Genomic DNA, 27,266 nt, shown 5'->3' on the forward strand with positions numbered 1-27,266 from the left:
TTTTGATATTATTGTATATGAATGTAATAAAAACGTTGGAAAATCGCGAAAGTAAATCGTCTTAGGGCTAGAAAAGTCAAAACGCGAAAAAGTATCCGAAAAAAAAAATATCAAAGATCAAAATGTGAAAAGTTGATTGAAGGACTCACTAAAGTTTAATTGCAAAAATGTACAAATTGATACAAATACTTACATTGACATGTTCTTCCATCGGCTTTCAATTCAAAATCAGGTGGGCAATTACATGCGTAACTACCATCTGTGTCAGTACATAAAGTACTGTCATAACAATTATTATCAATATCTCTTGCGCATTCGTCAATATCTGAAACAGAAATTATATTGTCATTTCTGTATATCAACTCACTGGTTCATACCTGATTTTTTTTATAGTGATGATTTTTATCTTAATCTATTGACTATAATTACGAACTCAGTTTAATGATCATTATCAGCTATAGAAAAATGCAGACAACATTAGCACAGCCATATTTTTGTTGTTTTAATAATTTTTTCAATTTTTAATCAAATATGAATATTTGATTAAAAATTGAAAAAATTATTAAAACAACAAAAATATGGCTGTGCTAATGTTGTCTGCATTTTTCTATAGCTGATAATGATCATTAAACTGAGTTCGTAATTATAGTCAATAGACAGACTTGGCAAAGCATGTTAACAAAACATCAAGTAAGTCAACAGTAGCGGCTTAGAGTTCTTGATAAGAACCTTAAACATTGAGCATTCATAAAAAGGTTTTCGGAATGCTACTTAAAGTTTTGGGAACAGGGTCTTCCTGAACACAGAATAGAAAATTAAGGATGTTCGCTCCTCTGTTTCAAATTAACAAGCTTTTTGAAAGACTGTTATAAATTGATAGTATATAAATATAGAAACTAAAAAATCAGAAAAAAATGTAGGGTCTGTGTCCTTGTTTTCGAGATATAAGCCATTCAAAGATGACATTTTAAACTATATGTAATCATATTATAGAGAGAAGAGTAGAGGTTAGTGGGCAAAAATATTTGATGGCATTACATGGATAAAACTAGAGGATTCCGAATATCTGACAAAAACTCAAAAACAAGAGCGAACATCCTTAAGTTAAAGTTAACATTGTACAACAACCGCTATTTTGATTAAATTTTGAAAACAAACTTAAGATCTAAAAGGGACACAAAATAAAAAGAAAAACATTGACAAGTTTTCACATATTCATTATCATGTCCAATAAACAGGTTAAAACAGTCAAAAACATATAAGAAAAAAAATGATAATTTCCAATGAGAATCAATAGAACAGAAATGTGTGAAGCATCATTGCCGTACTGCAGTGTACCGAAATTTTCATTAAAGAAGAAATCTGTTTATATAATAGAAAAACAAAGGATGTGGGGGTATCCATTCATAACACAAAAACAGTACATGCACAGCAAAAAACAAACAAAATGTAAAGGAACAGCGCTTTTATTGCTGTTCTTCATCTGAAAGTCACAGTGAGGCCTTCAACACGGAACAAAAATTACTCTCACCTCACTGCAAGTTTAAGACGGTCTCTAGCACCGGTTTGAGCGGAATTCTTTGCAAAATGATTCGGACAGACTTTGTAAGATATAACACCACCAAATCGGGCCCGAGAACATACTTGAAAGTAGTACATATTTAAAACAAAATAGTTCGTACGCATAGGTGTAAATATCAAACTATTTACAATACATTTTAGTAATTAAGGTATCAAATGAAAGGTGAAGGATTGGGTACCCTTGTAGAACACATATAGACTGATAATTTTGAATAATACAAAAATGTATGAATGAAGTCGTGGTTAATAATGTTTTTAAACAGCAATGTGCATATACAAATTTGTTCACAGGAGACTGTGCGATTGACACTCTGAAAACATGATCGTATAGAGCCAGTTATACAGCGTATGATCATGTAAAAGAAAACATATTATTGTGTTTGCATAGTTGCTAGGTTCGAGAACCCATTTTTCTGATCAAAGTATGAACATGTTGTCCGCTGAAACTTTTTAACAGTTAAAAGACGCACATTAAGTAAAAGTTGCTCTAGTAATCACAATTTCAAACCATTATTCTTTGAATTGGTGCCCTGAAATTTGTGGCGATTCCCAATCAAGATGAACTTTACAAACAATGTTGCAGTTACGATGAAATTAAGGGAAGGGAGAAAATGTATAGTATCATTGTGTGAGCAGATAGTCTTATGACTATTGTTAAAGTATTAGGGCGGCTTCACCTGGTGCAAAATACCCAGCATATATTTGACCTGTCTCAGGCAAAATTTGCCTTATCCCCGAAAGCCAACAACAAAACAAAGCCCTCCCTAAGCCAGCGAAAAAAAAAACAACTTTAAAAACCATAACAAGATATATATCCCCTTTAAAAAAATCTGGTATGGTACACACGTTTTTACGGGAATAATGGTTGGTATCGACCGGGCGACTTTTTGATATATATACAGGAGCTCACGGAATTTTGCTACATTAAGATGGAAACTTTACAATGAGAAAGTTGGAGTCTTTTTGGTTCTCATGCCCCACAAAAGATGAATATTCGGTGCCTAGTTATGCTCCAATACAGAATCGGTCATTTTTTATCTGAAACTTTTCTTAGCGAAGATTTATGCCATCACATCATAATAAGACAGAATCTACACTTTTGTCTTATTTCTTTAAGTACATCTTTAGTTATATTTTTGTCAGAATATACTTGTTTTCCCAACATCAATTCATCTCTAAAAGATAAAGGAACAAGATTATATATCACCTTCTTCCAAAGATTTGCATGGCATAAATTGGTCAAAGGTTTTGTTAAATAAAAAAAATAATATACCATTTATTTTTCATTTAGTGTGATAGTCATTAATACCGATATCGGTGGATAGTAGAACAATTAAAATCTGTTTGTGCATTTTATAGCAAATTCTATCTTTGAATCGTCTTTCTCGATTAAAAGAGAGATTGAAGCATCTTTTGTTTTTATAAAAGAAGAATTCAAAGAACTGAACATATTCGTATATATATAGAGGACACACGGTAGGCATGTTCCTGACGTGGTAATGAATCCTTAAGAATATTCATTGTATTTCATATAATATTTAATTGTACACGGACTGATTTAACCACCTAAAATACTAAAAATAAGAAACTTTGATTATCAAATTAACGAAGATTTTTATGGTAACAATTTGTCAACGGACTTAGTTGAATGCAATTTACTCATGAACGGAATTTTACAAGTAATCTAATAAAAAAAAAATGTTATATTTTGCATTCTTTGTTCAGGATGACATTAAGTTTCTTCGGCGCTCTTGTCAGGTTAAGTTGCACATTTCGATGATAATATCCGCTTTACTTATTTTATCTTAGATTTGTAAAAAGACTGTTATGAAGATTTAAAAGAGTTTCCTGTCACCTTTCACTTTTATTTAGAGATTAAAGATAGTTAACTTTTAATCTTCCCGTTGTTCTATTTGTGTTGGTGAACCATTTTGCTAAATACCCAATTTCATTTGTGAAAAACAACAAGTTTACGACAAAATCTAAAAAAGTCAATCTACTAAAGAGCAATGCTTTACGACTTACTTAATTTCAACGGACCCGTAGAATACTCGATCAACGGACATTTCTCATATGACCTATAGTTGTTAACTTTTATGTCATTTGGTCTCTGGTGGAGAATTGTCTGATTACCACATCTTATTATATTTATATTTATACACAGGCAGATCAACGGACTGAGTCCTCGTTAAACTGAATGACGTTCTTGAATTAAGATTGTTCTAAAATTTAAATGATTTGTCCGTGTAGTTTTATAGTGGAAAATAGATCGATTGGATTGCCTTTCTGTTGATATGCTGCCCCCATACATCCGAAAAATATACAAGAGTGCACACGATGAAATGTCTCGCCTGCTTTGCTGATCATGATTGAATTTATTTTGAAAGTCTTTAGGAATAAGGGTTAACTACATACATCACATAAATTTAAAATTATCCATGCTCCTTGTTAATGAAGACACAGTCATGTGAACCATGCCAGAATGGCATGTATCGGAGAATACGCATACTTTTTAAAGTTTGAATAACCTGTGTCTCATCTCTTTTGCATATTTAAGCAAATAAAATATGTTTAAACTAAACTGGGATTTATACACCTAGCAACCACGTTTAATCTATTTCTAAAATATACTTAACTTATTGCCATTTGTATCTGACAATGACTCATGAAAATGAGGTCAAGGTCATATGAAACCTGCCAGACCAACATATACACATTATAATCATATCATACAACATATATAGTTGACTTATAGTATATGAGAACCAAACCTAAACTTGAAAATTAAACATTGACCAATGAACCCTTAAAATGAGGTTCGGGCCAGGTGAACCCTCCCAGACGGACATAATACTATCATTTCATTCATCAAATGTAAATTACCTTTTGATGATAGTATATAAGAAACTGACATTAGAATGAAAACATTGACCAATTAACCATGAAAATGAGGTCAAGGTCAAATGATCCTACCAGACTGATATGCACATTTCCACCTTACAATTATTTCATACGTCATTTATAATTGACCTCTTGCATAAAGTATTCTCTTGCATAAATTATTCTCTTGCATAAAGTATTTGATAAACAGGATTTTCTCGCTGTGTTGAAGCCCCATTGGTGGCCTTGTGCTGTTTTCTGTTCTTTGGTCGGGTTGTTGTCTCTTTGACACATTCCCCGTTTCCATTCTCAATTTTAGACTTAATCAGGAAAACTTGAACACTTTACAATGAAACATGAAATTAAAGCTGCCAGATTTACATGTACACCTAACGCATACACCATATAGTTGATATAATGCTTAAAGTGTGTGAGAAATAAACCAAACCACGAAAACTAAACTTTGACTTATTGAATCATGACAATAAGGTCAATGTCAGATGAACTTTACCAGATAGACATGTACTCCTGAAAAGCATTACACACATACAATGGTGTTTACCAGTTGGTTGTTGTGTTGAGAAACTGACCGAGCCACACAAACTAAACACTGACCACTCAAATGTGTTGAAGGTTAGATGAAAAATGACAGACGGAAATCAACATATTATGCATACACCAAATGAAGGTAACCTATTATCTTTATTATGCGAGAAAAAGACAAAACTACAAAAACGGACATTTATACATTTCAATGATCCCATATAACAAAGTAGTTACATGTACATTTTGTATCATATAATTCATAATGAGTGAGAAATTCCCATGAAACTATACAAAATTTTTCAGCTTTCGCTTTATCATGAAATTGGGGTCAGTGACATTAGAAACATGTCAGACGTAATTTTCGTTACATAAGGCATCTGCATGCAAGGTATGATTCACCCAGGTCTTCTTCAACCCTTTAAAATATAAAGCTTCATACAAATACTTAACACCGTCATCGCAGTCGGGTTAACATCTAGAAAAAAAAACAACAACATACAATTGCCAGCAACACGAATCAAGTTGATAATTACGTAGCCAAGCTCTAAACTATTAAATACCATCGAAGGTCAGGAAACAAAAATAGTATCTCATTAAATCAAAAGATTAGAATCGGATAATAAGGGTTAATGGCAATGTTGGTCGGTTAAGAGGGATATTGGACTTAGATGAAATAAATCCCCTAAGGATAATGAACTCAAATATTTTTATAAAACATTTACAGACTACACAATTAGCTTGTTCTGACGTTTGTGGTAGGCGAGTCGAAGAATGTTACTTGAAATTGATAAAAACATTTAAAGAAAGGTTCCCCATAAACAGTGGGGTCTGGAAAAGATCAATAAGTATCGTCACAAGTGTGTTATTCTGTAAGAGGGGTATTCTCAAGGTATGCGAAACATGTTTTATTGTAAAGATAAATCAATTACCAGCAGACTGTTGTGTGTTTTTTCGTGAGAAATGAAAAGGAATGTTAGAAAATATCAGTGGAACCGAACACATAGAAAATTTTCGTTAGCTGCCTTGTGATTTTTCGTACAAGTGTGGATAGTAAACCCCCCATTGACAGAAAAAAGTGCCTGTTTACTTAAATCATGCAATTGATAAACGAGATGATGGGACAGTGGATAATTATTTTCGGATTAGGGTACTGTATTAAAGTTGTACATTGTATGTTATTGTATCATTCTAAAATGAAATAGATGAAAAGAATACTTATCTATATGAAACCCTGTTCTTATAGATATTAATATAATATTATCAGGGAAACTTACCGTTAAAGCTGTAGCAGTAAGGTCATTGTTAACAGCTTTAGTGCAATAAATCTATTATCAAGTGTTAAAAAAAATATGATATGACATCTGGAGTGAGTACCTTTATATCTGATGCAAGATTATGTTTTCCATGCTTGATTTTTTTAGTCTTCTTTGAAACATTTATAGTAGAGGTCGGTCAATTTAAAACATATCCAATCGTATCAGGTGCGTTGACGTATACGTATCTGAGGACATACTAAAATAACATGTGGTACTATCCTTGAGTGAAATATCGTTGAATATGTGTAGAAGCTGCGCTAACGAGGTACGTGGCACTATGTGTGAAAGTGTGTAATACATATAAATGTCCAAGTTTAATTATCTCGCGTCTTGAACATAACCGAATCGCTTGCACCTTATGTTGAGCCACACAGAATGTAGAAGAAGTTTAAATTATTAAACTTAAGATTTCCAAATGGTACGTTTCTAAATATAAAGTAATGCAAGATTAAGAAATGAAGCGAACAAAGCTCCGTACCGGAAATGGCAAAAACCATAAAACAGGCATGAAATAACAAAAAAAGGGAGATCGCAAAAGGAAGGCGCGGTAAGTGATTTATTTGGCCCCCAATATCAAGTCCATTATGTCAAAAAGAAAAGTGCTTCAAGTTAATGAATAAAAGTGTGAGAAACTAAAATAGAACGATTTGTATAACTTTTCCATTGAATCACAATGACCAGGCATGCATATATGATTATACTATCTTATTTTCTGTGTTGCATTTGGTAATTTTTACTGTCTTCGTGCCATTGCCCCATAGCTGTTGTTTTTCACATGCCTACGTTAGCTAAGGATAGAGCCCCCTTTTCACAAAAACCCACCATTGACAATCTAGTAAAACAGTTTAATTGTTTTAGCTATAGGTTTCCATGAAATGAAGAGAATAAAGAGTTTAGATGCGAAACACAGACGTAAAGTCGGGATCAAATATTGTGTTTTGTTATATCTCCACTTACGTTAACGTCAACGTATCTGATATGAGTGGATACGTTTTTAAATGACCAACCTCTAGTAGGAGCAATAATTCACAAATTTAAAATCATTTATTTATGGTGCTCGCTAATCAATATTATAAAATTTGAGTTCTCTGAGGATTGTTCAACTGAAACAACATTAGCAGAAACTACTGATTCCTGAGATGAAAAACATTACATTAGCAATATAAGTTCAGCTGATTCGTGCATATTTTTAGAATTGTGGGTTTGATGATAAAAGCATGAAATTTTGCACAATTGTATATATATGCGTGGTAATCAATTTTAGCTATGGACCCACTCTGAAAAATCCAATATGGCGGCCATTTTCAAGATGTCTGCCAATCAGTCGAAATTTTACAACCATGTATATATTAAAGCAAATTATAGTCAAACCAAATATTTTAAAAAGATATAAAATGTAATCCAACGTTTTTAGTAAATCATGACGTTATATAAGACTTCATTTTTTTCAAAATGGCGGAAAATTTCAAAATGGACGCCAAAAATTGAAAATGAACAAAACTGAGTCAAGGCTTTGCTGATTTTTTAAGAAAATTTAATCAAAAGTCCCATAAGTGGAAAGTTTCGAACAATTATCGGGACGCCATCAGAATTTGTTTGACCATTAGGTACCATCTGAGTCACAAATGATAATGGATATGTTTCACTTCTCCTTGCCACAATCCGTTTTTTTTCCTCGATTGTGGTAACATCAAGATGATAAATAAATACGATTTATCACCGAATTTCTACTGGCAATGAGTAACATCACCAGTGCTACCAGTTGGCCAAAATATAAAAACCCTTCCGAACACCTGCGTTGGCCCCTAGCTTTGATGAACAGGGACTCGTGTTGTTTATACTTTCAATGTTGTGTTATTTGCTCTTTATTTTTCAATGTCTGTGTTGTCAACCAGTGAAAGTCTTGTTTTTTCATCGTACAGGCATGAAAAACCTTATTTCATCCCAAACGTTCACATTCGGTCAAGTTTTAGATAATTTACATGTACCAAGGTTTTTTTAAATATTTTATATTTTGTGAATTTTAAGGGTTAGAAAAGAGATATTTATAAATCCACTATTATATGATATATGCCTAATAACTGGATATGACTCATCTATCTATTTAAACAAGAGCACCTAGTTAGGTGGCACTTGTTGAACAGGAACTGCTGACCCTTCTCGAGTACATGAGATCGTCCCCGATTTGGGGTTGGTATTGCTCAATATTTAGATTTTTGTGTAGCGATTTGTGTTAGTCCTTTTCTTGGGTTTTTTGTTCTTATCTGGTTTTGTTTTACTAATGATTTTTGAGAACCCAAGTATCTTCTCTATCTTTTTTATTATCTAAACAAAAACATATTTTCACAACAGTTTTCAAAATGTTTCTTAAGGACAGTCCATTTAGTGTTTGCTCCACTGCCCACCACATTTTAAACAGGACCGTACATAAAATCATTGTCCTCGCGCTACTGTGACATCCATTTTATATCTGTTATTACCTCATTACAAATGGCTGATACCTTTGTGATAAATGTCCAAGAAGGTATATGCCATCCGCATTCACTCAAAGTAGCACTCTAGGTAAATGGCTGATACATTCCCCCGCCTAAAGCTTTCACATGCTTTGAGAATGTTGTGATTTTGCTTTTAACCCGCTCCTGGTGTAGAACATCATGTGGATTACATGATCACGTTATACTATTTCAAAGGTGGATTGAAACTTGTTAATTATTATGTCCATTTCTAGACAAAACACTATTAAATGCTGTAGTTGTGCGATATTGATGGTCAATCTAATTGCCCCAACTTTTTCCTTTTACAAGTGTGTAATTCTACTCATGGGCTTGATCTACATTTACCATTTTCAAATTACGTTTGCAACACTTAAATTGTATGATATCGCGCACGGGTACTGGAAGTCATAATTTTGATAGACAAATGCAAAGAACTAATAAATAAGCAGTATAATGGAATCTTTATACACCTAGAAGGAACATTCTCTTAATGATCTCACATAAAAATGTCTAGTTCAATCTTTAATGTTACAGACCAGTTGTGGTTAAGTGGACTGTCAATTTCCCTCTTATAACTCCATTCTTTGAATATTACATAGTTCTCACCAGGGTCTCTTTCCTCAGTAACAATTATGTCAGGATCTTTGCATAAGAATAAAAAGTACACCTACTGTAATCTTATGAAAATATCTTGTTCATGGTGCATGAGAGCTTCTTAAAAAAGCTGCTATTCATTAAGTTCTATGTTTCAACCACTGTTTTCTAACCAATCACATAAGGTTCTCAACGATCGATGCCATTTCTATGCTATTTTTATATGAAGCCCTAAATTAAAACTATTCTTTGTTCTGCTAGAAATATGTTTGCCCAGTTCCACTGTTCCGATTTTGCAAAGCAAAAAAAAAAAACGATTGATCACAAGTGATAATTGATACATGTCTTGGAAAAAATTAACACATTGCTGGATTGTATTCATGGAATGTCGAATCGTTGTGACAGATTTGATCTCTTCCTGAATGCGGACTGATATATGAAGGCAGATAACCATTTGTCTTGGCTCTACAGGCGTGGAATGCTGTCCAGACATATTTAGTGTTTTCATTATCATCTGCTTCAGGTCATCTGTGTTATCATTTAGTTAACTTATTTATTCCATGTATATAGTTGCACAATTGCCTAATTATACTAGGTTGGCATACACCGATATATCTGGTTAGAAAATTGATATAGTACATGTCCATAAAACGTGTATTATTAGATGCAAGTATGATACGCATGGTCATATTTGGTTAGTATTAATTATATAAGGATATATCTGATTATATAGTAAAATATATACTAAATTATAGCAATACTATGAATAGTTGTGCTGGCGCATAATATATTGGTTAAATTACCAGAGATTATACTAGTAAGTGAAATGCATATATTTCAAAGCAAAAGGTTATGGCGAATTTGCCAAGTTAGACTAGGAAAAGGCTGAAATATGGAAATTGTCGTTCAATGTAACGATTCTTTAGGCGTATTTGAACTCTTGTTGTTGTCAATATTGTCCTCGGCTGCTGTTGTAAAATCTACAGGTTTCGCGGGAGGAACCACATGTTCAATGTTGAATGTTTCATAAATGAAATCTTCTATCACTGTAGATAAATGGATAATTGGATCATTCATAAACGACAGAGTTAAACTGTACTTTTTGTCATTAAGTACCTCCTTTCCTGGTCCTAGCATCCAGTAGAAGGCCTATATACATTATGAGATGGTTTTAGTTCAGTTGAATGTAATGTTAGAGAAGAATAAAGAAATAAAACAGCAGTAACTTTGAAATGGATAGCGTCGTATTTCCCTTAATGGAATAACGGTTAAAGACTGTTGAAAAGACTTTCGCCTACATCATGTCTTTTTGAACTACCTGCATGTGCAGCTTTTTAAAGTAATGTTGTCATACAAGCAGATTGTTGCGGTTGCTTGTTTAATTGCAACGAGGAAAGCACCTGCCTTGTTAATGGCCTGGCAAGCCAGGGATTTACTGCAATTTTTAGATCATCACTATGTCCTCTTCCAGTTGATCACAGAGAAAACTGTTCGAGACGAAAAGTATACATTTTTGTTAAGTCTAGCTTAATTATTGGAAAAACACCAGTGTCTATACGTGATCCCTCGTTGTATATTTGTTGATTTTGTTATTTTTTGTGGCAGCTATCTTGGAAAAAGCCGCCATATTGAATTTTTTAGCTGGGTTCATAGCTAATATTTTTCTAAACACCTAGAACTACTATCATTCCCTTAAATTTGCCTTATATAAATGATATATGTTGATTTTTATATTTTATGGCGGTCATCTTGAAAAAAGGCCGCCATTTTGAAATTTGAAGGTGAGTCCATAGCTAATATTGTTTGAAACACCAAGAACTACTACCATGCCAAATTTGGTGCTTTTATCATCAAACCCACAATTTTGTCACAGATCCGCTGAACTATATTGCAGTGTTATATAATGACATCCAAAACCTACAATGCACAGAATCACTTACAAGCTTCTATGAATATTCACATATATTTTGACCTCAATAATAATCACTTAAATTATCAAAAGCGGCTTAACCATCATATCATAATTTGGAAAGAAAATGATCATCTGATAACATCTCAACAAAATATGGTACCAGAATAGAATTGACGATGGAAACGGGGAATGTGTCAAAGAGACACCAAACCGATCAAAGAGCAGAAAACATCACAAGGCACTAATGGGTTTTCAACGCAGCGAGAAAAATCCCGCACACGAAGGCGGGCTTCGGTTGGCCCCTAAACAATAACGTATAGTAGTTCAACGAAATGGACGCCACACTAAACTCCGAAACATATAAATGAATCAAAATTTAAAAAAGCACACATATGACTAACAAAGGCTAGAGATACCTGACTTGGGACAGGTGCATTAATGCGGAGGGGTAAAACATGTTTTGTGAGATCTCAACCCTTCCCCTTTACCTCTAACCCATGTGGAACAAACACACATAAAAAGGCACAGTAACACTCAGAAGTCCGAGTCCGATGTAAGAATAGGTAACTGTAGAAACTAAGCAAAATGACAATGATCAACACAATTTAACAAAGGACTAATAGGATATACTGACATTCCAGCTCCAGACCTCAATTAAACTGGTCGAAATATTATGTCTTCATCATATAAAAGTCTTATTCGATTAAGAGCACTTTCTGTGTTTATATCTAGACTTCATTTTAGTAATATGTTGCATTAGGTTTGAAGAATTAAATTATATAAAGTATGATTCGGAAGAAAGTATAAAACATCTGACCTTTTGTAAAAGTTGTATAATATTGTTTTTACATTTTGTAATTTGTATCCATAGTTTAAAGTGGTTGCATTAATCAATTGATAATCAGATGACAATTTATTTATAACTTACCAAACTTGTGGCCAATATTTTGGAAGTGCACAAAAATAAGGGCATACGATAGAGTTAAAGGGGAAGTAATGACGTTGCTAACGTAAAATGTTATTTTTCGCGACGTCAAACTGCGACATATCGGGAAAAGATGCTTTTTTCGAGTGATTTTAATCATTAGCCTGAAAACGGGTACATGAACCCCTCTTTTTTAAAATGACATTTGACTTGATACTATATGAAGATTATTTCTTCCAATTTTATGAATGATCGATGATTTTTTTTTAAATTATATAAATATACAGCCAAAAATTCCTTCTTTTTTTCTAAAATCTTGAAAATTTAATAAAAATGAATTATTTTCAAAGAAAAGTTACACAAATTAAGAGGATACTTTTGTAAAGAAGATATTATAAATAGTTTTACAAAAATCCGCATGTGTTTGTCTTTTGAAACAAAAAAGTTAATATGCCTATCAAAAAGATAGAAATGTCCAAGAAACCGAACTTTTAGGTAAATGTTTAAAATTTCGACCACATTTATCTCTAAATATAGCACATGAAGGTATGTTTTTTATTACATATTTGAATTGACCAGGTTAAAAATAGCTTGTATGCAAATTTTTGTAAAAACATTACAGTGGGATCGAAACTGTATCGTATGCCCTTAACTTAAAAACGTGAAATAATGTTTAATCAATTCTTTTCTTTCTTATTTTTTGCAAGAAAGTTTAATGTGGTATATTATGATACATTCAACACATTATGCTTTGAAAGGTTCAATAACTATTATTCTTATAAGACTCCCTTCTTTCGCTTTGTAAACAAACCAATGTTTTTATTTCAATCAAACATTGGGTTCCCGTGATTGACGTCACAATTGAAACTGCAACGTCAATTATTTTTTGAAGACGCTGGAAATCAAAATGGACATTTCTTTGGGAGTGGCTCGTCATAAAATTCAATAAAATCCTTAATAATGTACTTCTATTTATATTTGTACACGTTTAAGTTAGATCGAGTGTCTTTTTCTGAGCATTCCTTCTGGTCATATTGCAAAAACAGTTTTTTTTTAATATTTTACCAAGTATCAGACAATATACAACAGAAACATCTAAAAATTGAAATTTAAAGAATTTAAATCCATCAAACAATTTAATGTCGTTAAGAATTTAAAATTTTCAGAAAAATCCTTTAAAAATCAAGGGCAGATAATTATATTGAATTTGATAGGACAATTAGTGATTTTTTTTATTTTTCATGAAAATAAGACCCGTGATCCCCTATTTTTATTTAATATTTCGGAATTATTTTTGGAAACACAAGTCTCTCATTGAATTTTAACCAATTCTATCTTTTAATGTTTTCTCAATAAGAAAGAAATATGTTCCCCTATATAACCCTTATAAAATAACTGCGATTTCGTAAATGATCGTTTATTTCAATGTTTTAACGAAAAAACATGGTCCGTGACCCCAGTTTTTATATTGAAATTTCGAAAGTACATTGACCAAGAATTCTTTTACAGAAGTTTAAGAAAAATCTATCGTTTAACATTAAGACATCTACCTTAATTCGTAATTTGTTGTTTTTCCAGAACTTTCTTTGCTTCCAATCAAAATGTCTTTCGAGTTACAAGTTCGCTTTGAACGAAAAAATGTTCTGAATTTTCCTAATACAATCGAAATAATTCTTCGTCATTTCGTGTTTGATTTTGCCTTCAAAACTTGTTGATTCGAGCGCCACTGATGAGTCTTAACTATTTACAACCGTGGGTTAATCCGGCTTTAAAGACTAACAGTCAAAATACAGATTCTAAGCTGACTTCAAAAAAACATACAAAAGTATATTAAAAACAGTATCTACAGAAAATATTACTAGTAAGTGCCCAAAGGATGAACGTGTTACCGTCGAGGTGGTTTCCGTATAGGTACGACGGGTGCCACATGTGGAGCAGGATCTGCTTACCCTTCCGGAGCACCTGAGATCACCCCCAGTTTTTGGTGGGGTTCGTGTTGCTTAGTCTTTAGTTTTCTATGTTGTGTCATCTGTACTATTATTTGTCTGTTTGTCTTTTTATTTTTGGCCACGGCGTTGTCATTTTGTTTTCGATCTATAAGTTTGACTGTCCCTCTGGTATCTTTCGTCCCTCTTTTAGACAATACTTGGTAATGTTTTATGAATATTTAAAGCCAAAGGCGTAGCCGAGGGTTTTAAATGTTCATAAAACATGATCAAGTGTTGTCTGACCAATGTTAAACATATTCAAACCTTAATTCGAGTGACATCACAAAATTAGCCCCTCCCATTGTAATAATCAAACCTTAATATGAGCTCACTTTAAGTGTTAACATGGTTAGTAAAAGGAATTTAAATCATATTTAATGGTCATTTCAACAGATGGAATGAAATAGCAATGAGATAATTTTGTGATAACAAAAAAGGATAAATTATTCAAAAATTTAGATTTCTTCTGCTTCAGGTATAATTTAATACTTATACATCTAAAATTCCTTCATTTTAAAAATCACACAATGTTATATAAATCAGCTGTTCTAAAATTGTATAATTTTTAATAATGACTTCATCAATAAATTGTAAAATTACAATCGTTTCAAAATCAGATGCTTACTTTTTTTTTATTAATGAATGTATTGTGGCTTTTTTTCAAAAACTTCCTTTGATTTTTTTTATCAACATTCATTTTTTCTTTTAAAAAAATATTGATTTTACATAAACATAAATATAAATATAAATAGATAGTGACCACGTGCAATTGGATTTTTCTTGGTGTGTTTGATTTCATATTGTAGTTTAAAGTATGTTTATCATCGTTTTTACCTGTATAAGAATGATTTTGTTGTGGATCAAATCGGTCACCCAAATGGTTCATCCTTGTTTCACTTTCAATATTGACATTCTTTTCCTTTTAACAGCTGAATACATGCGTAACCCATCTCCAGCGAAAGGGTTAAATTGAAGGTCATATGAATACGGATTCAGTGAGGTGGAATAATTCATTTGCAGGTAAAAAATTCATCAGCAATTTTTTTAGGTTATTTTGCCAAAAATGAACCAAACTGGCTGCTAGAAGCGAATTGTTATTTCACTATTTCACTTTCATTAATGATTGAAAAAGAAATATCATATTTTATTTTTTATTATATCTCGTAGCTAATGCCCCTTTAACATATATATGGTCTGAAGTTACATTTATAATTATGCAAATCTTCCGTAACCATTTATAACCAGGTATCTTTGACGAGTTTTGTTTAAGGCATTTGCTTATTTTAACATGGGTACGCATTAAATTTGTAAAAGATATTTACAATTCTAATATGACGTCCTTATTACGCTTTTTAAACAAAGCCATGTTCTAATTAGCACAAACTACGTTTGACACATGCGCTCAAACCTAATGTTTACATTCCCGTTAGTTTCACTTTATCCTAATAAAAAATATATATATTAGATGCTTACATAAACTTTATTATCTTTGTATGTATATTGAAGAAGCTCTTGATTTGAGAGACCACCATACTGTTTCATCAGATAATAATCCTTTATAGTAGTTTGTGCATATACATATATATCTTATATAGGTGATTGTGTGTTTTAAGTAAAATTATGAAAATTTAGAATAATCGTGATGTATATGTGTATGGTATTGATATGAGTTTAGAATGTAATGGTATTCATAGAATATACTTAGAATGTTATGGTATCCATAGAATTTACTTATGACTTGCTGTTACATGCATCTATATTTCATTTATATGTTGTTTTAATATTATTATTGTCTGTATTCGGAACATGCCTCTATTGTGCTCTTTCCAATAAATATTGAATTGAATTATATATTTTTATTCAAACAACATATATTTACCCTGGTATTAGTTTTTAAACTTATTAGATATGAAAATGTAATGTATATACGTCATGGGGAGGAAACGGGAACAGCCTAACATTTTTAAAGTATTTTCGTACGCTTCGACCTATAAAAATACCGTATTTGTCCTATTAGAATCGGAATAATTTCTTCATGTCATGATTTATGCTGATTTTAACATTGGTAGGCATTAAATTTGACCATATTTTACACCTCGCTGACGCTTAGTGTAAAATATCGACAAATATAATGCCTACCCATGTTAAAATGAGTATAGAGCATGACATGAAGGAATTATTTCTTAAATATAATACCCATCCATATCAAAATTAGCAAGACAAGGGAGGAATTATTTCGAAATATTAATCAAACAATACAGTTCATAGCAATGAGTAAATACTTACTTTTGCATGTTTTTCCATCATTTTCTAATGTGTAACCATTACCACAAAAACAAATAAAGCTGCCAATGTTATTCAAGCAACCTTGTGTACAATTCCCCCTATCTGTTTGTGAACACTCGTTTAAATCTGTGAAAAGATAAATATTTGATTATATAAGGTCCAAAAGTCGCGAAACAACTCGTAAAACTAAAATATCACAAAATAATTAACAAACATCAGATTTTTCGCTGCAATGCAAATGGTCGCTTAGATGATTGTGGTGACCTTACTTCTTCCATTCCTCGATTTAAAATGGTATTCCATTGTTTAATGTGTGAGTTTTCTAGCCATTCCGTTGGTTGATATATTAGAGCTTTTGGTTTTTGTCAGGGTTTATGGACGTCACCTTTTTGAAATAACGTTCGAGTTCGATATTTTTGTTAATATATTTTTTTTTACAATAAAAGCTTGATAATTTTTATTTTAAATAATTTTGATATCAAACTTACCTAACATTTCTGTAAAGAATGTTCAATTATTCAATGTTAATCAAATGACAAGTTTGCTCGTGAGGTATGTTTTTCGAATTATTTGTTTTAGGCGTTGAGAAACCTCTTGTCACCCCATGCTTTTAAATGTCCATAGTAAACGTACATACATGTACAGACGTAACGGACGAACATTTACATAATCTTACCCAGTCAATGGATGATAAAGCTGTTACGGATTCGATTATGACTTGTTTCTACATATTTCACATTTTGCATTATTGCTTGTGCTTATAGTCTACTTAAATAATAACTTTGAAAACATGAGCTTTTTATACTCAAATTTAGGCGTGAAATTGTTTTTGCTGTTTCAAAATTTCGGAAATTGTTCTAAATTAAGGAAAATTTCTACCTCATGCAAAGCTCTGATTCCTTGCCAGGCATAATCTATACTGTTTGTCGTTTTTGGTTTATAAGCTATTGAATTTTTTAATAAGTTTTGGATTTTCAAATATTTTGGCATAGAGCATAACTGAAGAGACATTTATTGTCAAAATGCGCATTTGGTGCAGAAAAAATGCATTAATGTGATAATAGTAAAACGTGATGTTATTTTTAAGGATTGCTTCATTTCCAATTTTGTTCCGTCCGTCATCTATATATATATAGATGACGGACGAAACAAAATTGGTATATATAGATGACGGACGGAACAAAATTATTTCAGTTTCATTATGTCATATTTTTAATTTAAGCATCAGAAAATCAGTATACCCATCGTTATACAAACTGGCTAAAGTTATTCCAGTTTTTAAAAATAAAGGTTCAAAAATTATGTATTTAACTACAGACCTATTGCAATTTTACCATTACTATCTAAGATCCTTGAGCGACACGTAAAAACTCATTTGATGAATTTTCTAAACAAATATAATCTATTGTATGTCATGCAATCAGGCTTTCGGGCAAACCATTCCTGTCAAACTGCTATGACGTCTTTGTTAGATAAATGGTTAAAAGCCATTGATGAAGGAAATTCAGTAGGGGCAGTATTTTTGGATCTGTGTAAAACTTTTGATCTTCTAAATCATAAACTGCCCCTTCAAAAATTACAAATATATAAATGTTCTAATAATTCAATTCATTGGTTTACTTCGTATTTGGCTGATAGACATCAGGGCGTATCCATTTCAAATACTTTTTCAGATGTATCTACATTAAAAGCAGGTGTACCTCAAGGGTCAGTTTTAGGTCCTATATTATTCTTAATATTTATTAATGATTTGCCTTTATGTAATCCTAATCATAATACTGATCTATTTGCTGATGATAGCACTATTTCTGTAATTGGAAAAGACAAAAGGAATATAAGTCAGGCACTCAATGTTGTATTAGAAACTATTTGACATTAGGTTGATGAAAACAAAATGGTAGTTAATGTGTCAAAAACTAAGACAATGTGTATAGGTTCAAAACAAAAACTGTCTGTCATGTGCAATGACACATTAAATATATCCATTTATGGCCAACATATTAATGAAAGTCACTGTGAAAAATGTCCTTGGTATTTTTGTTGACGCCACTCTTTCTTGGTATGATCAAATAAATCATATAATCAAAAAAAGTTAATTCTTCATTAGCTTTATTAAAAAGAATCAAGAAATACTTGAATCATAATGCACGAATTCTATTTTACAATGCGTATATTCTTCCACATTTGGATTACTGTTGTTCAGTATGGGGAACAAGTTTTTAGTTGACAAAATTGCAAAAAAGGGCAGCTAGAATTATTTTAAACGAACACGATATTCGTAAACCATCTATTGAACTATTTAAGGATTCTGGAATTATTCTCGTTACCAAGAGAATACATGTACTTTACCACAAGTCATTATTAATGTATAAATCAAAACATGAACTGGCACCAAAATATGTATCAAATCTTATTGTGCCTACAAATAGTAAACAATCGTACAATACTCGACTTTCATCATCAGATAATTTTATGGTCCCTAAATCAAAAACAGAATTATACAAATCAAGTTTTTCTTTTAGTGGTCCAAAAGTGTGGAATTCACTATCCAGTGAAATTAAAAAATCAAAAACTATATCTGCAATCAAATACTCTTACAAGTCATTATATTTTTAAAAGTGTGAAATTTATAAGTTAAGCCACAGTGTATACTATAGGTGTTTTTTTTTTCTTTTCTTTTTTTTTGTTGTTGTTACATTTGTGTATATATACATCTATTGCTTATATGTGTGTAATAGTAGATTAATTATGTTTTATTGATGTAGTTGATATTGTATGTAGAGAGCCTTATTGGAAGTTGGTTTAATCCAAATGAGTTACTCTCTTTAAATATTGATATTATTATTATTATTATTATTATTATTATTAATTGGAAATGAAGCAATCCTTAAAAATAGCATCACGTTTTACTTTAATCTATTTATATATATATAGATGATGGACAGTGAACCTTCCGTTAAGAATGAAGACGACCAACATTGTGGAATTTGTAAAAATGTATCTGAAGGTTCTGAATTTCATTTTAAACAAGGCCATATAATTGAAATAAAAACTAACTTTACTTGCGCTTCTGAAAATCTTTTATACATAATTACATGTAATGATTGTGGATAAGATTACAATGAGCAAATAGGAATGTCACTTCGAAAAAGAAGAACAGTTCACATACAGCAAATTCGTCAACCGATTTATAGACAGAAGACCGTACTGTGACCTATAATGGTTTTCTTTTATAAAATTTGACTTGGATGGAGAGTTGTCTCATTGGCACTCATACCACATCTTCTTATATCTAGATACCACTTAGTGAACACTTTTTTTGCTAGCGGGAACACAATTAAATACTATCAGTGTGCTGAAGGAACAACCGAACAACAGAACAACAGAGAATTAACAAAGACATTTTTCATTCAAAAATGTAAACTGAATTTGAACAGATAATTGTTTTTTTTTCCAAATAACCGACATATTTATATCATAACGTTTACACTCTAACACTTCCTTTGTTGCTTTTGTACTTTGTCAATTGAGTGTCTATATGCCATTTTGTTTTTCTTTGTTGAAATAGTTTTTATGGTGATTCAGATGGTAGCAAGTCATTTCGTACCTTGACCATTTCGTACCTCTGCCATTTCGTACCTTGACCATTTCGTAACTGCATTAACCATTTTCTACCTCATAGACTAAATGCATGTTTACTTTTTTGTATCATATACGTTGTATTTGCTTGAATTTCCTTGAAATTTTGTCCCAAAATCGGTATTGGAGATTTTATAAAACAAAAATGTACAATTCAAAAAAGGAAAAATCTTTCATACTGCCCCATTATAAGTTTTTTTTAAATGTTTTATACTTAATGCATTAAGATTGGGGTGACATATTGTTATTCTACGTTTCTTTTTTTCTCTTATTAGGTCTTTCCACTTTTCCGTGGAAAGACCTATTGATTTTGTTCTGATTATTTTTTTTTTCTTCCGCCTAATTTTTTTCCTTCGCTGTTTTGTTGTTTCGCATGATGTTGCTTAGATATTTGGAATATGATATCGAACAGTAATTACTCTTTTGAAACTGACACTGCGTAACAGAATACTTTCCCATATAAGAGTTATCTCCCCGAACACTGTTTTTCTTGTTATTTCTAAAATTTCGCAACCGTTTAAGAAACCGACAAATTAATTTTTCCAAATTGCTCGTTATATCTTAAGGATGTTTCGTTTAATTTTGACCGAAGCCGTATAGAGATTCCATATGAGAGTTATTTCCCCTTTTGTATTTGATATAAGTGAAATGTATTTGTAACTGGAAAACCATTAGTGATAGAGGCCTATGGTCTTTTGATTTGAGGTCCTTGGTCCATAAAAATGAAAATCAGGTCGAGGTCAAAGCTCAAGATCATGTTCAAAATTTTGATTTTGGCTTGTTATCACTAATTTTCAGAAATCTTATAAGATATCGACAACATATATTTACAGAATTGTGAGTTGTGACATGTCGTAACACGTAGATTTTAGTTAAAAGGGTACGTAAACATTTGATGGGAGTTTTCGCCCCTCTTATATCTACAATTATTCGTAAAGTGATATAATTCATTAACCAAACATATTAAAGACCTAAGGTCTTTTGATTCGAGGTCCTTGGTTTATGACCTTGAAATTTAGGTCAAGGTCATAGGTTAATTGGACGTTCTAGATATTGAACTTTGCTTCAAATTCATATTTATATATCATAAAGCCATAGGACTCTGTGCTTTAGGTTACAAGCCATATGAGTTTGAAAAAGCAAACCGGAAGTAACCTTGTGTAAACCAGAAGTAGCTATTTTTACAAAAGTGTGTAGAAACCATATATTTTTGGAATCAGATAAGAATAACCTATCATTTGACACTGGAAATGACATTTTAAACCGAATATAATATTTTCATATCAAAATAAATCGTTAGCAGTGGAAAGACCTTCAATTGTTCTCTGAACAGAGAACAATTGGTTTTTAATTTTTATTATTCTTCTTCCATACTATTTATCCGCGCTAGTTCTCTGAATTTAATGGACCAATGTTGATGGAACTTTACTATAATGAGGACCCCGATGTGCAGCTGTGCACCTTGGTATAGAATAGTTCAATAATTTTGAAAATGGCTGCCGTTACCTTAGCAATGGGGGACGAGGGTGCCATCCGTTATTGCTAGCAATTACAAATCTAGTCATTCTTCTTCTTTTTCTTTTTCCTCTTCTTCTTCTGCCGCTTTTAAATTTGAACTTGTCCACACCCGTTCTACCAAAACCGCTATTCAGATTAAATTAGGGTTTCACAATATGTTAGACTAACATGTCTAGTGGTGTAATCAGGGTTTTGTTTGTGCAATGGGGTTTATAAAGGGGTACTTTTAGGGGCAAAACGGAAGGAGGGGTTAACTATAGAACTCCATGGGATTTTCCCCCACCCCCAATGTTCTAAAATCTTGTAAATGGTCGAGATCTCCACCCCTAAACCATATATATTCTGGCTTGTCAAACCAAGATGATTTAAATGGTATACAGGGTAAGACCTGAGGGGTCATCCCAACCCCTGTCATTTGAATTTGTTCAAATATCTTGTAATTGGTCAAGATCCACACCCCTAAACCATATATTCACAAAGATTTGAATGATATACAGGGTCAGTCCCCAGGCGTCCCTTATACATATCACTTTACTGGACCAAACTAGTTTTTACTGGACTTTGTCCAATGTCAGGTGACCCTGGGAATGACGAGTTATGGGAGCTCCGTTTGGGCGAATTCGTAACAGCATCCTGTTACAATCATTTCTTGTTGAGAACTGGTGTGAGCTAATTTACACATCTTTAAGCTTAACAGTAACATATGTTACAGTTATTTCATGCTGTGTGCCATTTAATTATAAAATCAATGGGTTTTGTCAAATTCAGAACATGTGGATCAGTCATCGTAATTTGCATACAAGATCATACAAGAAGTTGGAAGTCTCGTGGTTGGAGTGGATTTATTCCTTTGTATTACAAACATGACATTGTCTCAGAGGTTATATAAGTAAGATTGACTTGTTTTGTTTTTACCTATTTAGCAAGCCAAGGTTTCGTTTTATTCAAAATTGCTGTCCTATCGGTCGATGTTTACAAGCATCTGATGTACAATTCCCATTGAGGATGTGTATTCGAAAGTTGACTTTGCGCATGTGCGTATTTGGTAAAAATAGAAGGAAACTTTCTGAGGCTCGAAAAGTGGAAACAATAGCCTGGTTTATCTTTGTTTAACAGAAATAAGATAATTTTCATAGTTGGATGAAGTAAAGAGAAGTTGGGGTGAAGATACAAGATTATGGCTGTTTCCTAACGCGAATATCGCGCCACCCGTAGTAGAAGCTTTGGGGACACTATAGTGATAGGTAGAATTTAGCAATTGCCATAGCTATTTAGCGTCTGTATAAAAACAAAAGCGGGATAAATTTAGGGGTTCTGTGATTCTGACAGACAAAGAGAAAAGAACAGAGTATTGGAACTTACAGAACATTGACTAAAATGAAGGTACAAAGAAAGTTTATTTTATTTAATATGAAAGTTAGACAAGACTAAAAACTAGAACATAGCTTGCTTAAGCTTAACAATTGCAAAATATGCTTACGTTATTCTCACATTTTATAGCAATAATTATGAAAACATGAGCAATTCAGAACAAGACATTATTATTCTTTTAAGTTCTAGTCAGACAAAACTCCGAAAAGGGAACATTTACACATATGGGTGAAATCCTCGTATTGATTTTTTTAAGACTTACATATTTGGTTAAAACTGAAAGTTTCTAAAGTCGACTCGACAATACAAAAAAAGTATAATAAAATACTGAACTCCAAGGCAAGTTCAAAAAGGGGAAATCCATAAAAACTGAAAAAATCAAACGCTATCAATCAACGGAAAAAAATCAAACAAACATACAAATTTATCTAGCAAAGACGCCAACAAAAAAGGTGTAGTAGATAGTAAATTTGACATTGACGTCAACAAATAAAAGTTTTTGGCGTTGATAGAGCATACTGTATATAGTATTCACTTTCTCGATAAAGCAAAAATTAAGTAGATATAAATACCAGGGTAAACAAAAGAGAAAAACACTGTAAAAATCTTTTGTGTCCGAATCGCACTTAAGGACCCATCTACAAGGACTAAAAGGCAGAGTTATCCCGTTTGAGAAGATTTTTAGAGTTAAAGTATAGAAATAGACCATCAAAGAATAAATTAACTATATTGTATAAAATCCTGTCATAAAAGCAAACATCATTAGAATTTCAAAAACTTATCTATCGTATGCATGTATAACATTATTCTTCTGTCGTAAAACGTATGTTTCCCTATCCCATAACGAAGTTTGGTTGGGATATTTAGTATTTTGAACGGTAATATATATATCACACGCTCATTACCGAAACCCGTGACAATATTATCAAAAACATTAAAAAAAGATCTACATTTTGTACTAAAAGAAATACAAGTGTTTGATCCGCGTTTGGTAAGAATATAAGAAATGGAAAGGTGTGGATGATTGCCAATAAAACAACTATTCATCAGAGACCAAATGACGTAGATGTAAGCAATTATAGGTAACCGTACGGCCTTTGATAATTAGCAAAATCCAAACCGTATAGTAGGCTATAAAAGGCCCATCGTGATAAATTGAAAAAAAAATCAAATAAGGAAATAAACGGTCTAATTTATGTTCAAAACAATAAAAAAAAACAATTATTTATGATAGTCAGTGACCAACAACAACCCCTGAATTGCAGCTTCCTGGCTTGGACCACACACATAAAAAATGTTGAAGGGTTAAACATTTTTGCGAGCGCATAACCCTCCCCTGACATCGGACAGTGGTGTCCATTGGAATACATACAACCTGTCGATAAACTTTATCGCAGAAACGTAGAAATATGTTTTTAAGGAGAATATTTACAGTTTTAAATATCTCATTTCTCTTCCGGTAAGTATTTATAGATTATCGTTGGTCATCTCAACGAGATTGATTTTCTCGCTTGAGCCGGTACGGCGAAAGTGAGAAAAGCAATCGAGTTGAGATGACCAATGATAATCTGTTTATCGCTATTTTACCTATGACGACGTTGTTAATTTCATTGACAACAGCCTGTGCGCCCTTAGTTTCTAGCGATAATTTTTCATATCACTCTACTGTGCTGAGATAGGAAATTATCAGTCAGTAAGATGAAAGGAAAATTTTGTAAAATAGCGATAAATCTCACATATTTCATATTTCCCTCATGTGTAGTTGTGATTTCTTGCCCGGCTTTGGCAATACTTTTTGTCTCTATTGATATATAGGCTCTTTATTTTTTGAACAAGATTTGGATTTTTAAATATTTTGGCCTCGATTATCACTGAAGAGACATTTATTGTCGAAATGTGCATCTGAGGCAGTAAAATTGGTACCGTTTATGTTATCAATTCAGAATAAGGTTTATATCAGTTTCAGCAAATAAATTTGCAATCAGCTTTTTAATAAAAAAGAAAGAAAAAAACCATTTGTTTGAAAAGATTGTGTAGAAGTGTAGTGTAGAAAGTCGAAAAACTTACTATCACTATCAGGAATGATTCCTACCACTTCCTTAAACTATTGTCTTATCTAATTTATAAACCCCTATTATTAGAATTTTCCAAAATATAAGTAATTCCTTATATTACTACGACTGGTTGATAAAAGTTACTTAAATGTCTGAAAAGTAAATCATGCATTAACTATATACATTGCACTGACCAAGAAATTCATTCTAATGAAACATATCGAGAGGTCATTTGATTGTAGGTATAATCTCACCTGAACATGTAAATCCATCACCTGTATATCCATTTTGACAACTACACGTGTAACCAGGTGTGGTGTCTGTACAAATTCCAAATTCCTTATCACAAAAATTGGTGGTAGACTGCGCACAATCATCAATATCTGTAATCATATAAACATTCTCACAATAGGTCTTGTTAGGTTAATTTCTGTGATGTCGTTTTTTGGGGTTTTTGTTTGTTTGTGTTTTTTAGGGGGAGGGGGGATTTGTTAAAAGGAGCATTTTCGTCGTGTTGTTTAAGGAATGACTGTAATATTTTTTTTATATCTATGAAGAAATAACATCAAAAATGTGGTGCACACTGAATATCATATAAAAGTGTGCACCACATTTTTTAGGTTATTTCGAATAGACAGAAAAAATATTACAATCATTCCTTATAATTCAATTCAAAATTCCATTTTTAAGGAGTAAATCATGAAAAAACGTTGATGACGTTACGGTCACATGACAAAATTATGTCTATGAGCTGATAGACAAAAAACTTTCAGCCAATCAGAAGACGTGTTACATCCAAAATTAAATTATACTAAAGTGTATTAAATAAATTTTCATTGCTATCTTAATTTTCGAAAACATATGAAGTTGAATGTATATTTTGCAAATAAATAATATCTCAGAAACAGGCATAATATGCTTCAAATTCAAGAATTGAACTTCGGCCTTTTATTGCAAAATCTTCTATGTAACTTGCTTAAATCTGAAATTTGATCAAAGTAGTTAAGATAAGTTTTAAGATAAAGATTAACTGTTTGTTATATCAGCTTGAATATTGGAACCTAATCGCAGATATAAAACAGGGGTCAAAGGTGTCTCTATCGCCCACTTGTTTGCAATCTCCAGTATTATTTCATGCTCCTTACTTGATTTTTTTCCTCGTGTTATTTACATTATTCATATTGTCGATTTTTTTATCTACATAAAACTTTACATGATAGGTAACGTCTCATTTTCTCCCTCATACGACTTCCGGCTTAATATAATGCGATTACATAACAAAAAAGACATTTATACATTCACCCTTACGGACGTCCATGTCCGCTTCATGTTCCCTGCAAATCGATACCTCAAATTCGTACTACCCATATCAATTCAGCAAACCAAACACCGTACAAATATCGACAATCGGAAATTGCAACAAGAAATAACGCCATATGTTGCTTACTTACGTTCAACCGAAATTCAGGTGGATATCAATAAATGCTTGAAAATAAGAAATATGTTTCTGTTGAATAAAGGTAAATTCGTTGATCTGAAGTCAATTTGAAATCTCTCACTTCTTCTTTACATGTTAATTTACTGATCAACCATAGTTAAGACAGGAAGGGGTATTCACGACGCAAGAGAAACCGGACGTTTTTAAACGAACGTTTAAAACTATATGTATATACCGTATACATCATTGCGTCAAAAACAATGTTTCATGTCTCACACTACAGGCAGTTAACACCGACATTAATGGAGTCTATGAGGTCAATGTCAATTAGTATGTCTTTTGACACAAATTCAGTAGACCGCTAGTTGTACTTACTTATACAAGTCACACCATCATTATTAAGTCTGTATCCTTGCTGACATGTACAGTAATAACTGCCTTCTGTATTGACACATCCCATAGAACAATCATTTGAATTATCAGTACATTCATTTATGTCTAAAACAGAAAATTACAACATCTTGTATAAGGATATAGTGAAGTCCAGAACTGCTGTCCCTAAAAGGTGTAAAAACAGGAACAACTATACCGAATTTGAATATTGGATGATGAATAAATCTTAATTTCATACGATTTCGAAAAAAATGTATACCTATCTTTTAAATTAATGTTTTTTTTATATCAGTATCGGTATTAATTCTAATGCAAAGGAGTTAAACTATT

At 32.1% G+C, this 27,266-nt stretch overlaps 1 long non-coding RNA gene across 1 annotated transcript; it reads right to left on the bottom strand.

Annotated features, from left to right (window-relative positions):
- Positions 1-206: 206 nt before the first annotated feature.
- On the bottom strand, positions 207-25,452 carry LOC127703886 (uncharacterized). The gene is made up of 3 exons (XR_007983107.1): positions 25,360-25,452; positions 16,524-16,649; positions 207-325 (listed from the first exon to the last, which is right to left on the bottom strand). It is a non-coding gene; the product is annotated as an uncharacterized LOC127703886 (long non-coding RNA).
- Between the last annotated feature and the right edge of the window lie 1,814 nt (positions 25,453-27,266).

Source organism: Mytilus californianus, unplaced genomic scaffold (assembly GCF_021869535.1).
Source record: "Mytilus californianus isolate M0D057914Y unplaced genomic scaffold, xbMytCali1.0.p SCAF_1, whole genome shotgun sequence".
In the NCBI taxonomy this organism is placed as follows: Eukaryota; Metazoa; Mollusca; class Bivalvia; order Mytilida; family Mytilidae; genus Mytilus; species Mytilus californianus.